The sequence below is a fragment of the Somniosus microcephalus genome, chromosome 2, assembly GCF_052327205.1.
Source record: "Somniosus microcephalus isolate GS21.2 chromosome 2, FLI_Smic_1.0, whole genome shotgun sequence".
NCBI classification, from domain to species: Eukaryota; Metazoa; Chordata; class Chondrichthyes; order Squaliformes; family Somniosidae; genus Somniosus; species Somniosus microcephalus.
In genome coordinates, this window is record NC_140988.1 from 27,168,602 (window position 1) to 27,183,144 (window position 14,543).

The 14,543-nt window shown below is 47.3% G+C and overlaps 1 protein-coding gene and 1 long non-coding RNA gene across 2 annotated transcripts in view; one reads left to right on the forward strand and one right to left on the reverse strand.

Moving 5' to 3' along the window:
- LOC147122622 (serine/threonine-protein kinase 32B-like) overlaps positions 1–14,543 on the forward strand; it is a 559,191-nt gene that overhangs the window by 224,156 nt on the left and 320,492 nt on the right. The window lies entirely within an intron of this gene.
- Positions 4,957–6,730, reverse strand: LOC147122623 (uncharacterized). Its single transcript, XR_015080305.1, has 2 exons — positions 5,937–6,730; positions 4,957–5,349 (listed from the first exon to the last, which is right to left on the reverse strand). It is a non-coding gene; the product is annotated as an uncharacterized LOC147122623 (long non-coding RNA).

Here is a 14,543-nt window from a genome sequence, read left to right on the forward strand (position 1 = left end):
TGCAGCCTGGAATGACTGTAATCCACCTTGATATGCACAGGGAGTGCTATCCCTGCCCTGGTGCAGGGCTTCAGTTGGCACTGCAACACGTAGCACAGCTCAGTGACAACTTCCCTCATGAAGCGGAGACACCTCATACAATAATCCTCAGTGAGATTGGTGTACATAATCAGGGCCTCCTTCACTCTCCCCTCCCTTGTCCTCTTCTACCAGCATCTCCTGGTCTCTGTAGTCTTTCTTGTTGGTGCTGCTGCCCCTCATGTTCCAACCGCAATGATAGACCCAGCAGAACATCCATTATAAAAACAATAGTACCAAATGCAAACCACAGAAAGAGTCCTGCACCTCCGAAAAGTTGTTCTGACAATTTTATAAATGCTGCTACTGCAGCCAAAACAGCCAAAAACTCTCCGCTGGCCGGAGCCATACCTGGCACAAAGGAAGATGGGTGTGGTTGTTGGAGGCCAACCATCTCCCTCCCAAGACATCAGTGTAGAAGTTCCTTTGGTCAGCGTCCTAGGCCCACCTGTCTTCAGCTGTTTCATCAATGACTTCCTTTTCATCATAAGGTCAGAAGTGAGGTTGTTTGCTGATGATTGCACAACGTCCAGCTCCATTCGCATTTCCTCAGATGATGAAGCAGTTCATGTCGACGTGCAGCAAGACCTGGACAACACCCAGGCTTGGGCTGATAAGTGGCAAGTAATATTCCCCCCACACAAGCGCCAGGCAATGACCATCTCCAACAAGTGAGAGTCTAACCACCCTCCCTTGACATTTAACGGCATTACTATTACCGAGTCCCCCACCATTAACATTCTGGGGCTCATCATTGGTCAGAAACTCAACTGGACCAACCAGATAAATGCTGTGGCTACTACAGCAGGTCAGAAACTTTGGATTCTGTGGTGAATGGCTCATCTACTGACTCCCCAAAGCCTCTCTACCATTTACAAGTCAGGAGTGTGGTGGAATACACTCCTCTTGTCTGAATGGGTGCAGCGGCAACAACACTCAAGAAGCTTGACATCAACCAGGACAAAGCAATCCACTTGATCGGCACTTCATCTATCAGCTTAAACATCAACCCACTCCACCACCAGCATACCGTGGCTGCAGTGTGTACTTCTTACAGGATGCACTGCAGCAACTCGCCAAGGCTTCTTTGGTAGCACCTCCCAAACCCACAACCTCCACCTCCTTGAAGGACAAATGCAGCAACTGTATGGGAACACTATCACCTCCAAGTTCCCCTCCAAGTCACATACCCTCCTGACTTGGACGTATATCGCCGTTCCTTCATCGTTGCTGGGTCAAAATCCTGGAACTCCCTGCTTAACAGCATTGTGGGAGCACCTTCACCCCACGGATGGCAGCGGTACAATAAGAAGGCCCACCACCACCTTCAATAAATGTTGGCCTTCTCAGTGATGCCCACATCCCGAAATGAAAAAAAAAACTAAAGCGGTTCAGGGTAGGTCAGGTGGAGTGCACTTTGCGCCTGATTTATACCCAGAGTGAGGAATTTAGGAATGTGGGAGGAAAAGCAACACTAAATAGTTTTAAATCCATAAAATCAAAGAATGACATTGATTCATTATTAAGTCTTCTATATCTATCTATTTATCTGTTTATTTATATCTATGCAAACAAATATATCAGCCCCAATTTTAGCTCCTGGCAGGAGTCATGTGGGCAAGGTGAAGAGGAAACTGTCCAGCCCTGGGCAGTGTGAGGCCCAGGAGACTGTGGGCTGGATTTTCATTGAGGAGGCGGGTAGGAGGCGGGACTACAACCTTTGGGGTTGTAGTCCCGCCTCCATCGAGTTCTAGCCAACCCACGCAATTTAGACTTGATTGACCTTGTTGAGCCCACCCAGCGGGCTCAGCAGGCCAATTAAGGGTCACCCGGCAACAGGTGACGTCACAGATTGAAATTTCATCTGTCAAGATCTTTTGACAGATGAAATATCAGCGTTTCACAGCTGTTTGAAGCTGTCAAACACTGACAATCTGTACTCCAGGTTAATTCCTTCCTCTCAGGATGATTTAAAGATCTCCCCGGAACAGAAAGCACAGGCTGCAGATTTTGACAGATCGCGGCCATTCTGCTTTCTGTGCCGGTGAGATGAGGGACTCCCGAGACCTGAAGGAAGGAAGGCTGTAAAGGTAAGTAAAGATTAGTAGAATTTCTTTAAACACTTTCCACAGACCAAACACACGTAACTCTGCACACATGCACCCATCACTCACCTGAACACCGGACATCTCGAACCCTCCAAGCCCTTCATCCCGACGGCCCGCCTCACTAACTTGGCGTGGTTTGGAGCCGTCGGGAATCCCACATTTCAACAATGAAAATAGGGATCAGGCTAAAAACTGCCTGTTAACTACCTGCTAACAGGCAGTTAATCGGGTAGGCGGGTCCCAGTGCGAGGCGGGTACCCGCCTCCTTTGAAACTGGCATGGAGGCGGGTTGGGGGCGGGATGGGGTTGGGACCCCCGATTCCGGGATTTTAAACTCCCACACGCCTCCAATCCCAACTCCACGGCCCAATGAAAATCCAGCCCTTTATCTTCCAGGACACTTTATCTTCCAGGACTCACCTGCAAGGCCCCCGTCAGCCTCCCACCTGAACCTGTCAGGAAGCACTAGTAGGCCAGCGGGCAGGGTGTGATGTCATGGCAGCAGAAGGCTGCCACCAGGGATCTGAAGGAACAGGTAAGTGGCTAGGAGAGGGTCAGGAGGGACTCCTGATTGAGGAACGGGAGGGGATCGTGGCAGGGGAGGCCCAAGGTTTCCTTGTGGGGCCCAGAGGAGCACTCCTGCTTCTCCTGACCCAAAAGGAAACAACAAAAACTAAAAATAATTGACTTGTCTGGCCCTCTTCTGGTCCTGTATCCGCTTGCCACCAGGCTTACCTGGAAGGGAAGTTGCGATGGCTTCCCTGCATAAGCCTTGGGTTAAAATTGCAATTGGGTCCCGATTATGTCATCAGAGCCAGATCTACATATTTAAAGAAGGACCCCGCAGCCTCCCAGTGGGTGTCCTGCTCATGTGCTCAATAGGGCTGGTTAAAATTGCAACCCATGGGAAAGCAGTGGGACTGGAGGGGGTTAGTGTTTGCGGCCATTTTAACTGCTTTCCACTATACGCAGGTTTAAAACTGGCCGTATAAAGTTTACACCTAAGGATTTAAAATGTATTGCCCACAAAATTGCTGGAAGGGTGAGCTGATAACAGTATGGCAAGGGCAACAGGGCATCTGGGACCTTGGTGAACAATGGGACCAACAGGGTATCCCCTTAACCAATGAGATGAAAGGATTGCGAAATAAACAGGGGAAGGACTGAGAAGGAGGGTGATTAGAGTCGGTGAATTCAATGCCAAATCAGGTACAGAAAGAGAAATAAAGAGAGGGAAAGAAAAATAGGAGAGAGAAAAGAAAGAGACAGAAAGGAAACGTAAACTTTTCCAGTTCTGACGAAAGGTCTTCGACCTGAAACGTTAACTCTGTTTCTCTCTCCACGGATGCTGCCTGGCCTGCTGAGTTTTTCCAGCATTTTCTGTTGTTATTTTTTTAAATGTTAAATTTGATATTTTTAAAATCTCCAACAACAATTCACAACCTGAAGGAATGAGACTCCACACTAATAATTGTTTATTTTCTAGGCAAGAGAGATATATTAGCAGTCATTAACAAATATCATGTTGTTAAAAGGGTAGTTGCGCTGATAATTACTAGATTGACTTTCTGTGGTGAGTTTAATGGACAATCAATGTGCAAGTGCAGCAACTTCATGAAACTCATGGGGAGGTTAAGGGCGAAATTACATTTTGACGGAGCTAACGGCAGAGTGGCGCAAATCGGCCAACAACTTGTTGCAATTTGCAATTCACGCCATATCTCTTCAAGTTGCTGGCCGATTTGTGAATTACTAGCATCGTTCAGATACCATTAGCTTTTTCAACAAAATCTGGCCATAATTTTACATAGAATTGAAGTAAGATTTATGTCTGGAATTGATTGTTTTGTTACCCTTTTTGAATGTGGATATCCCATTATCCTGTTCCCAATCTAATGGCACCTTCCCAGTGTCCATTGACTCTCTCATAATGGGATGAACATTCTGAGATAATAAACACTTAGGTCTAATTATCATCTAACTCAAGGGATTTATTTCTTTTAAATCCTTTCAGCTTGTCTAGAATTTCTATCTCATTTATATTGAAGTCTTAAATTTTGCCTTGAGGAACTAATCCATCAGAATATTTACCTTTGAAGTAAGATTTAAAAATGAGCGTAACAGGGCACGTTTAGTAGAACGCAATTGCGCAGCAAAATGTTTAAAGATGAAATGTACTAATTACTCGTATGTTTAATTGCAGAAATGACCATACCAGTTTAGAGAGATGAAACTTACAAAAAGAGACAATGACATAACCCTTTTCTGGAAAAACGAAACTCAGTAGTGGTCAAGAGAGAGAGGGTCTCGTTTCTCAGAAATCACATGACCTGATGACTCATTTCCAAGAAATCAGAGGGGCCACAGGCCCATACAGTGAAAAGTGAAACTTATGTTATTGGTTACCTTGTAGAAGTTAGGCACACCTAGTTAGTGATTAATGTATAGACTTTTAAATCGATTGGACCTCTGGAGTAGGAGGTCTCGGAATATGTGTATAACTGTGTAAACCTCAAGAGATTCGGTGGAGTCGGAGCCTTGTGTTGGGACGCAAGAGCCATAGCTCCCCAGGCCTGAATAAACCGTTTTTACTTCAATTATTGGGTCTGTCTTTCTTACAACAAGCCAGTGTTGTCGACTTTGTATATCACTCAGTCCACACTTTGGGGGCTTACATCAATTGGCGATTGATGTAAGCCCCCAAAGTGTGGACTGAGTGATATACAAAGTCGACAACACTGGCTTGTTGTAAGAAAGACAGGCCCAATAATTGAGGTAAAACGGTTTATTCAGGCCTGGGGAGCTATGGCTCTTGCGTCCCAACACAAGGCTCCAACTCCACCGAATCTCTTGAGGTTTACACAGTTATACACATATTCCGAGACCTCCTACTCCAGAGGTCCAATCGATTTAAAAGTCTATACATTAATCACTAACTAGGTGTGCCTAACTTCTACAAGGTAACCAATAACATAAGTTTCACTTTTCACTGTATGGGCCTGTGGCCCCTCTGATTTCTTGGAAATGAGTCATCAGGTCATGTGATTTCTGAGAAACGAGACCCTCTCTCTCTTGACCACTACTGAGTTTCGTTTTTCCAGAAAAGGGTTATGTCATTGTCTCTTTTTGTAAGTTTCATCTCTCTAAACTGGTATGGTCATTTCTGCAATTAAACATACGAGTAATTAGTACATTTCATCTTTAAACATTTTGCTGCGCAATTGTGTTCTACTAAACGTGCCCTGTTACGCTCATTTTTAAATCTTACTTCAGTCCCTCCTTTTGACCTTTTGGACAATTGTTCCAAAACAGGTCAACATGCATGTCCACTGCCTGGTGTCTGCCAGAGCGTGCACTCCCTGGCCTTCTACCAGTCTAGGTTATACATGTATATGTCCTATCAATTTGGAGGCCGACTTCCCCCCTCTGTGGTATGGTGGTCTTTCCTCTACGGTGGGCTTTCCTTTAGGGTGGTCTTTCCTTTATGCACTCCTTCTGGTGTAACCATTCCCGGGGCCCCTTAGACCCTGCACTAATGGTTGAGGCTTTTCTGCTCAAGCCTGTCCCTCATTCCCACGTGGGGTGTGTGACGTGCCAATTCGAGACTGTCATCACACACCGATCCTCATTCACCACCCTCCTTCTGCCACCCCCCTTTTGCCACCTCCATCGTACGGTTGGCCGGCCCGGTCTTTAATTACCATGCCCAATTAATCCCATATAATTTCAGGGCTTCCCATCGCGTCTTACACCATTTGCCTTGGAGAGGCGGGGGAGTTGTCCATTCTTAACATCGCTTCCTGCCCCTCTTCAGGCTCTACTTCCTTCACCGCACCAATTTCGGCCTTACTCATTCTGGCACAAAGGCACTGGAGAAATAAAAATACACAATATATCAGAATAACAATCAAGAGGAATATCATTATGCCTTGTACCACCGAGGCGCCCACAGGCCCCGCCCATCCTGATCCCCAATTATCAAAATATGAGGAAGTGGGGGGGCCTCTAGTTTTCCTGGCCACCTCCTGAATGTGATTGGCGAGATTTTCAATCTCTTCTGAGTTGTCTGGGATGTAGGTACAACATGATGGCCCTATTAGAGCACACGTTCCTCCTTCTTTAGCCAATAAGTAGTCTAAGGCCATTCGGTTCTGCATTGATACAGTGCGCGTGGCCACCAGTTCCTCATTTATTGATCTGGCTATCCCGGCTGTATCATTGGCCACTTGTTCCAATAAGGTATTTAATTGATCTGTTTCATGAAGGGCCCTGTGTATCCCATAGAAAGGCCACATCATAGCCACCACCTTTTCCCAGGATTGTACCGCCCGCTTGCTCCTGCCCACCGAAACCCCTTGTTGTGCGTCGGTTAGGGTGCCATAGTGGGTTACATCTGGCCGTACAAAGCCTAGGTAGCATGATCCTCTCCAGTCATGCGGCAGCCAGGGGTATGCTCTTTCCCCACATATAAAATATGTGCCATTATAGGCGTGTACGGTCTTATTGACTCTGAGCATGTCCTCCCATGAATGCTGTGCGGTTTTTCCTTTGTCCCACTTTCCTCCGCTGGTTTTATTAATCATATTAGTCCAATCTAAGGAAATAAGATCCCCTACTGGAGTGACCACTCCATTTCTGGTCCTAGAGATTGCCTCTACTTCAATGAAGTTATCACAAAGACTCCACCCCATGAACTGTCCCTTGCTCCTGGTTTTGTTTAGACGCCACCCTCCCCGGTGCTCCCCCACCAGTATCAATGCGGGAGGTGGTTCGTTTGCATCGAAAGAAGTCAGGTACCAGCCCTCAAATCTGTTCATTGGGTATCCGGCTGTCCTCCACATCTTCGTGCACATGTTGTTTAACCAAGAATAGTTACCGGAACTTGTGTTCTGCCTGATCAGCTACTCGACTATTTCAGGATACTCATACCCCATGCCCGCTACCAAGGGAATCCCTCCCTTTGAGTGTGTGGGGATCCTGGTGCAAACCCAACAACTCGAGAGGTTTAACTGACTGGCGTACTTCCAGGACATGTACAGGTAACTGTTCCCCGTGCTTGCGGGTTTCCCTTCCACATTGTCGGGCGCCCTTAGGCTCAAAAGGCCAAAAAATAAAAAGATAATCATTCTGTTTGTTGCCTGTTGGCTGTCTCTTTCGTTCTGGTTTCTTCTCCGATAGGTTCTGTGAAAATACAAGGCTGGTCATCACCAGCAATTGGTTAATCCAATCCTATTATTCCTACTACTTCGGGCTCTATATCGCCCCAACATGCGCACCGCAATACCACAGTCATTTAATTTATACTAAGACTTTCGGTTCCTCGGAATCCTATAATGAGTGGCTATACTTATTCTAGGTTTCAGTTTATCCTCACTAATTCTATCCTCTCTCCAGGTTGGTTCACTGGTGGTGGCACGCCCCTCTGTTCCTGGTTAACATCCCAGAGGTATATAAATATATAAACTACAAAGAATACTACTACCACCACACAGCACGACGTTACTAATGCAAATCTGAAGTCGTCGCTCTCCTGCTGGACTCTAAGCCGATAGTCCTCGCTCTCGCTGTAAAGTACAATTTCCGGATTACTCATTGGCTCCCTTATATAATTTCAGCTGTGTCCAGTGTTTCCACCTCCCTTTTCCCGTGCCCTGTATATCTATACATGCACATGTATCACTGGTCATTAGCACCTCGTAGGGTCCTTCCCACCGAAGCCTTAGTCCCAGTTTTACCGGTAGGATTTTAGACATTACCTGGCTTCCCACCCCGGGTAATACCCCTTTTTGTTCCTCTGAGTCCTTTTCTAGGTCCCGAATTATCTGCTGGTCTCTGGCCTCCTGTCTTAACCCATGTAGTTCCGTGCACAGTTGTTTCACGAACCTACCAATTCGGTCTTTTAAGGGTCCTACATCCCCCTCCCCGGTGCCTACTCCTTCGGGGAGGGCCATGGCCCGTCCGGTCATTAATTCGAAAGGGGTTAATCCGGTTATCCTATTTGGTGTAGCTCTCAGTCTCATTAAAATCGCGGGTAGCAGCTCTGCCCAACCTTGTCCTGTTTCTTCAATTGCTTTAGTGAGGGATCGCTTGAGTGTCCGATTCATCCTCTCTACCATCCCTGAACTCTCCGGATGGTACGGTATATGGAATCTCTGTTTTACTCCTAGCAGAGCACAGGCTTCCTTCATTACCTTGCCAGTGAAGTGTGTCCCATTATCTGAATCTACTTGTAAAGGGATTCCCCACCTGGGTATTATTTCTTCTGCCATGATCCGGGCTACTGTACTTGCCGTACAGTTCCGGGTGGCGAAAGCCTCCACCCATCGGGTGAACTGGTCTATTATTGTTAAATCTGTGAGTTGTTCAAGTAATTAATACTCAGACTTAATCAGTAACAATAAAACAGGTCTTTACTGGTTGGAGGTAGGGACTATACGTAGGTCTTTACTTCATGCCCACAGGCGGGAACTGAGGGGAGATCAGTACCCACAGTACTATTTATACCCCTATGGCCAGGAGTGGTACTGCGTATCACTACGCCCAACAAGTAGTGCAGTCCTGTCCATAGGTTCAAAGTAGCACACATATTACATACACAACATTCCTCCCTTCCTAGCTTTACAGTCATCTCCCCATTTAACATAACGTAATAACATATATACATATATAACTTCAGGTTTACATAACAGAATAACATAGATACATAGATAACTTCATGTCAAAACAGATCACAGATTCAGTCTCTGCGGAAAACAGTTCACAGATTCAATCTCTGTGGCGGAGTCGGTTCACGTTGCTGGAGTGACTCATTCAATAGTCCTTCCATGGATTTAACAGTTTGAACTTCCGAACTGAATTGGCTCCGTTCGGAGGGACCACGTGTGTGATCTGGTAGAGGTGATAATGGTTCAGATGGGTCATCTTCTGTTTTTACTTTTCCTTTTCTGCTTCTTGGAGACTCTCTGGGCTCCATTGTCAGCTGCCACAGCTGCCAGCTGCATGCGCAGTTCCTCCTTCTCTTCCTCCTGTTTCCGTCGTAGAGCCAGCTTCTCCCGATGTTCCGTAGACTTTTGGTGCTCCTCCATGATTTCTGCACTTTGGGAGTCGAAGTTACAAGCTGGGCAGGACAGGACATCGTAATATTCGGTGTCGTCCACCAGGTCATAGTAATATTCGGTGTCGTCCTGAGCTAGACCAGTGAGAGGGTCGTCTATTTCCTCCATACCCAGCTGGACGTTAGCCAGCTCTTGTTCCAAATCCAGACATCTTTCCTGAAGAGACTTCTTCATGTGTACCTCTGCATCCAGCTTTTTCTGGGCTTTCAGCAAGTCGTTTACTAGTGACCTCATTTGTGATTTTAATACTTCAACTTCCTTTGGAGATTGATTGATCGGACTATGCAATCCCTCTACCGGAGCAGCTGTTTCAGCGGTCTGTTGTTCTACGTTGACGTGAGTCAGCGTACTTTTGGCATCCAAGGGCTGCTCTGTTGCAGTCATCTCAGTCTGTGTTGCCACCTCAGCTCTTCCAATAACCTTTGAGAGCTCCGAACCCCTTTCGTTTGAATATTGAAGTTCGTGTTCAAGTTTTTCCCATTTCAGAGTCCTGTCCTTCAGCATATGCAGGAGTTGGCTGACCGTTAACTCCTCTGACATCAGACGTTTTGTGTGCTCCTGTTCCATTTTCTCCATCAGCTGCTTCTGTTGTCTTTCCAGATTCTCCAACTCTATATCAAAGAACTCTTTCGTTGCATTCAACTCTTGCTCACAACGGCGAAGCATTTGTTCTAATTGCTGTTGTAGTTTGAAATGGAGTTGAGTTCGAGCCCGGTGTCCCTCAGAAATGGGCACATCAGTAGACTTGCCAGACTCAGAATCCACAGTTAAACTATGTTGTTGTTGCTCAGTGGAATTCTGTGCTGAAACTTTGTCTTTTGCACCTGAGTTGGGCTTACCATCATCCGTTCCAGAGTCTGGGCCGACTATCTTCACCGAGTTCTCACTCGTTATTGTTTGTAGGAAATGCCAGTCCATATTCATTTTCCTAATCCACTCCCGTCCTAGTAGTGGAGGACCTCCTTCAGATATCACATATAAGTCCATTATTTGACTGTCTTCGCCCTTGTGGACCACTGCAACCTCTATTTTCCCGATGGGGTACACTCTTTGCCCCGTGTATGTTTCCAATATAATCCCCGTATCCTGTAGGGGAATATGTTGGAATAACTTTCCGTAATCTTTCTTATTTATGACCGTCAATGCCGATCCAGTGTCCAATTCCAGTTTTACTTGGACTCCTTCTATCTGAAGAGTGACCCAAATTGTCTGCAGGTCTGCACCCTTACCAGCGTTGAGTACTCTTAAGCTAGCCAGTTCATTACTGCTAGCGTCTGAATTGGACTCCTGTTCGGTCACCTTGTGTACCTTTGCGTATTTTCCTTGCGGTGACTTCTTGTTGCTGGTCTTCTTCGCTGACCTGCATACTCTAGCTATATGTCCAAGCCTACCACAAGTTCTACATTCTTGGTTTTTAAACCAACACTGGTTCTGATCATGCGTTGTCTTTCCACAACGATAACATTTGCCAGAACTCACACCCAATTTGTGTGCACTGAGCTCCGGTGACCGTAGCTGCATTACTGCCGTGCCTCTCGCTGCGGCTTCGTGTGCTGCTGCCATAGTGACCGCCTTCTCAAGCGTCAGCTCATTCTCCTCGAGCAGTCGCTTTTGTGTATCCTGTTTAAATAAACCACACACAAATTTGTCTCGAAGTGCCTCTGTCAGTCCCGTTCCAAACTGGCAATATTTCGCTAATTTACGCAATTCCAGCAAATAATCAGCATTGCTTTCATGCTGTAGCTGCCTTCTGTTGTAAAATTTAAATCGTTCCGCTAGCATCAGCGGCGTGGGGTTTAGATGATCTTTCAGGACAGTAACAATCTCATCGAACGTCTTATCCGCCGGTTCATCTGGTGATAACAGGTGTTTCAATTGCCCGTATGTCTTCGCACCCATTAAATTTAATAATGTTAGAGCTTTATCTTGGTCACGAATTTTATTGGCCTTACAATAATTTTTTACTCTTTCAACATATATGGCCCAATCTTCGAGGTCACTATCAAAGGTGCTAATATTCCCGTGTTTAGGCATTGTAGATTTGCAATTTCTCAGATTTTTTTTTTTTTTAACTGCTATCCAAGATGGCGGCTTCCCGCTCTTGCCGTCGTCCTCCGCCCACTAAATGGCGGTTTTCCCGCGCTTGGCGGTCTTCACCCGTCCCCCAACGCCGTCTCCCTTCAGCCCCCGAGTGCGGCCCTTATCTTCGCCGCGATCGCCCGAGTGCGGCCCTTATCAGCGGATGCGATCACTGGATCGCGAAGCGGCTCTTATCAGGAGATGCGATCGCTCCGTTGAAACGCCTCCCGCTCGAAGCGGCTCTCGCGCCCTATTCCTCCAGCTCCCCCAGCCCCGTTCGTGCGGCCAACGCGGTCGACTGCCTGTCGCGTCGCTGCCCGGCTCAGACAACGGCTTACCCACCACCAAGCTGGAGAAGAAGCTGACGGTCGCCGATGGAGGCTCCGAGGTCAGGATGTCTTCCAGTGGGGTGGAGAGGGTGGAAACCTCTCTGCAACGTCCTGGCTGTGGACGAAGCTGCCGTGGAGTGACTGCCGCAGGGTCCGAATCAGACTCGTCGCCAGTGTTAAATCTGTGAGTTGTTCAAGTAATTAATACTCAGACTTAATCAGTAACAATAAAACAGGTCTTTACTGGTTGGAGGTAGGGACTATACGTAGGTCTTTACTTCATGCCCACAGGCGGGAACTGAGGGGAGATCAGTACCCACAGTACTATTTATACCCCTATGGCCAGGAGTGGTACTGCGTATCACTACGCCCAACAAGTAGTGCAGTCCTGTCCATAGGTTCAAAGTAGCACACATATTACATACACAACAATTATCACCAAGCAATACATCCTTCCTTTGCTCTTAATTAGGGGTCCCGTGAAGTCAATTTGTATTTTCTCCCAGGGTCCCTTTGGCCTCGGCTGTCTACCCCACTTTACTTTCACTGGCTCCCCAGTATTGCATTGTGCACAGATGTGGCAATCCTTGCAGTACTTTCTCACACTGTTTGATAGTCCGGGCCACCACCAACATCGGCTCAAGTTATCTGTCATTCGGCTGGTTCCTGTGTGGGCCAGCCCATGATACAACCTCATTATTTCCTGTTGAATGCAGCTGGGTGCACAGACCCGACCTTCCTTTCTCCAGACCTCATCCCTTGATTGCTCCGCCCCCTTCTCTTTCCAGATTTTTAATTCGGTCTCTGGTATGTTTTGGTGCAGTTTGACAATATTATACTCGACAGGCACAAGGGGTACTGGGGCGCTTTCGGTTGCTTTTGTGCAAGCACAGGACCCCTCAATTATGGCTTTGGCGGCTAAATCTGCTGCCCTGTTTCCCTGTTCTTGGGGGGTCTTGCCTTTGGTGTGTGCTTTGACCTTTACTACGGCTACTTCCATTGGCCCGTGCGCAGCTTCCACTAATGATTTTACTAAGTTTAAATGCTGGATGGGGGCTCCCCCAGAAGTGACATATCCCCTCCGACTCCAGGAGGCCATGTAGTCATGCTCTACCCCAAAGGCATAGCGGCTATCTGTGTATATATTGGCTCTTTTACCCTCGGCCATCCTCAGGGCTTTCGTTAGAGCGATCAGTTCGGCTGCTTGGGCGGAGTTATCCCCGGAGAGGGTCCCTGCTTGTAACACTGTCCCATCCACATCCACCACCGCCCAGCCTGTCCTCGGCTTTCCCTGCACGTACTTCCGGGATCCATCTACGTATAATTCTAAGTCTGCCTCAGCCAGGGGTATTTCCCTTATTCTATCTATATCATTCTCTGGCACCTCCTCATTCATACATTGGTGGTCCTCCCCTTCCAGGATCATCATGGAGGCGGGGTTCTGCCTCATGTCCCTGACTATCTGCACGGACTTGTTTCTGGGTAAGAGTACCGCCTCCCAGGCTGCTCGCCGTGCGGTCGAGACAGACTTTAGTCGTCCCTTATTCAGTAGTTCTACCAGGGTGTGCTGGGTGTGTAGCACAATCTCTCCGGCCATTATAATTGGTTCACTGATTTGTACTGCCCATCTGGCGCAGTCTATAGCGGCCACACAGCGGGGCATACCTGCCACGACGGGGAATCGCCTTGTTGAGTAATAGGCTACCGCTCTCATGCTTCCTCCGTGCTCCTGAGCTACTACGGCGCTATAATGTCCGTCATGGTTATGACAGAATATGTGATACGGTCTTCTCTGGTCCGGCAATCCTAGCGCGGGTGCAGCGGTTAAGGCGCGTTTAAGCTTTGAGAATGCTTCTTCCTGTATTGCCATCCACTCAATGGGTTCTTCCGCTGCCCTACCCCCTTTTGTTAATTCATACAGGGGTGCTGCCATGCGCGAGAAGCCCTCTATAAAATTCCTGCTGAAGTTAAAGAGACCGAGCACCTGTCGTACTCCTCTCACATCTATGGGTCTAGGCATTCGGCTGATTGCCTCTTTCCTTTCCTCTGGCATAGCCCTCTTTCCCATACTAACCCTATACCCCAGGTACATGACTTCTGATTTCCCGATCTGAGCTTTGGCTGGGTTTGCCTTAAAACCCGCCTCCCGCAGGGCTGAGAGAACTTTTGTTAAAGCCTCCCTATGTCCTTCGTGGGCGTCAGATGCGATTAGGAGGTCATCTACATACTGCAGGAGGGTACTATTTTCTTCCTCTAAATCTATGTTTTCCAAAGCTTTAGCCATGTGGCGATGAAAGATGGCGGGGCTATTATGGAATCCCTGTGGAACTCGTGTCCACGTATACTGCTTGTTGTCTACGGTAAAAGCAAACTTTTCTTGTGAGTCCTCATGCAGAGGAATCGACCAGAATCCGTTTGCGATGTCTAGCACAGTGAATATTTTATGCTCGGGCTTTAAACCGTTAAAGATAGTGGCTGGACTCGCCACAATTGGATATTCTTTGGGAGTTACTTTATTCAGGGCCGTATAATCGATTGTGAGTCGATATGAAGTGTCCGGTTTCTTTACGGGCCACACGGGAGAGTTAGTGTCAGATACTGTTTCTCGCAAGATTCCCTGCTTAACTAATTCCAATACAATGCCCCGCATGGCTATTTGTGCCTCCGCTTTGAGTGGATACTGTTTATGGGGTTGGTGGGATGGTCCGGGGACTCTAACAGGATTCATTTTAACCAGCCCGCAGTCCTGCTTATGTATGGCCCATACTTCGGGGAATTGATGGCACAATTCCTCCCACCTCCCCTTTTCTTCCCACTTGGGGTCTATCACTTTG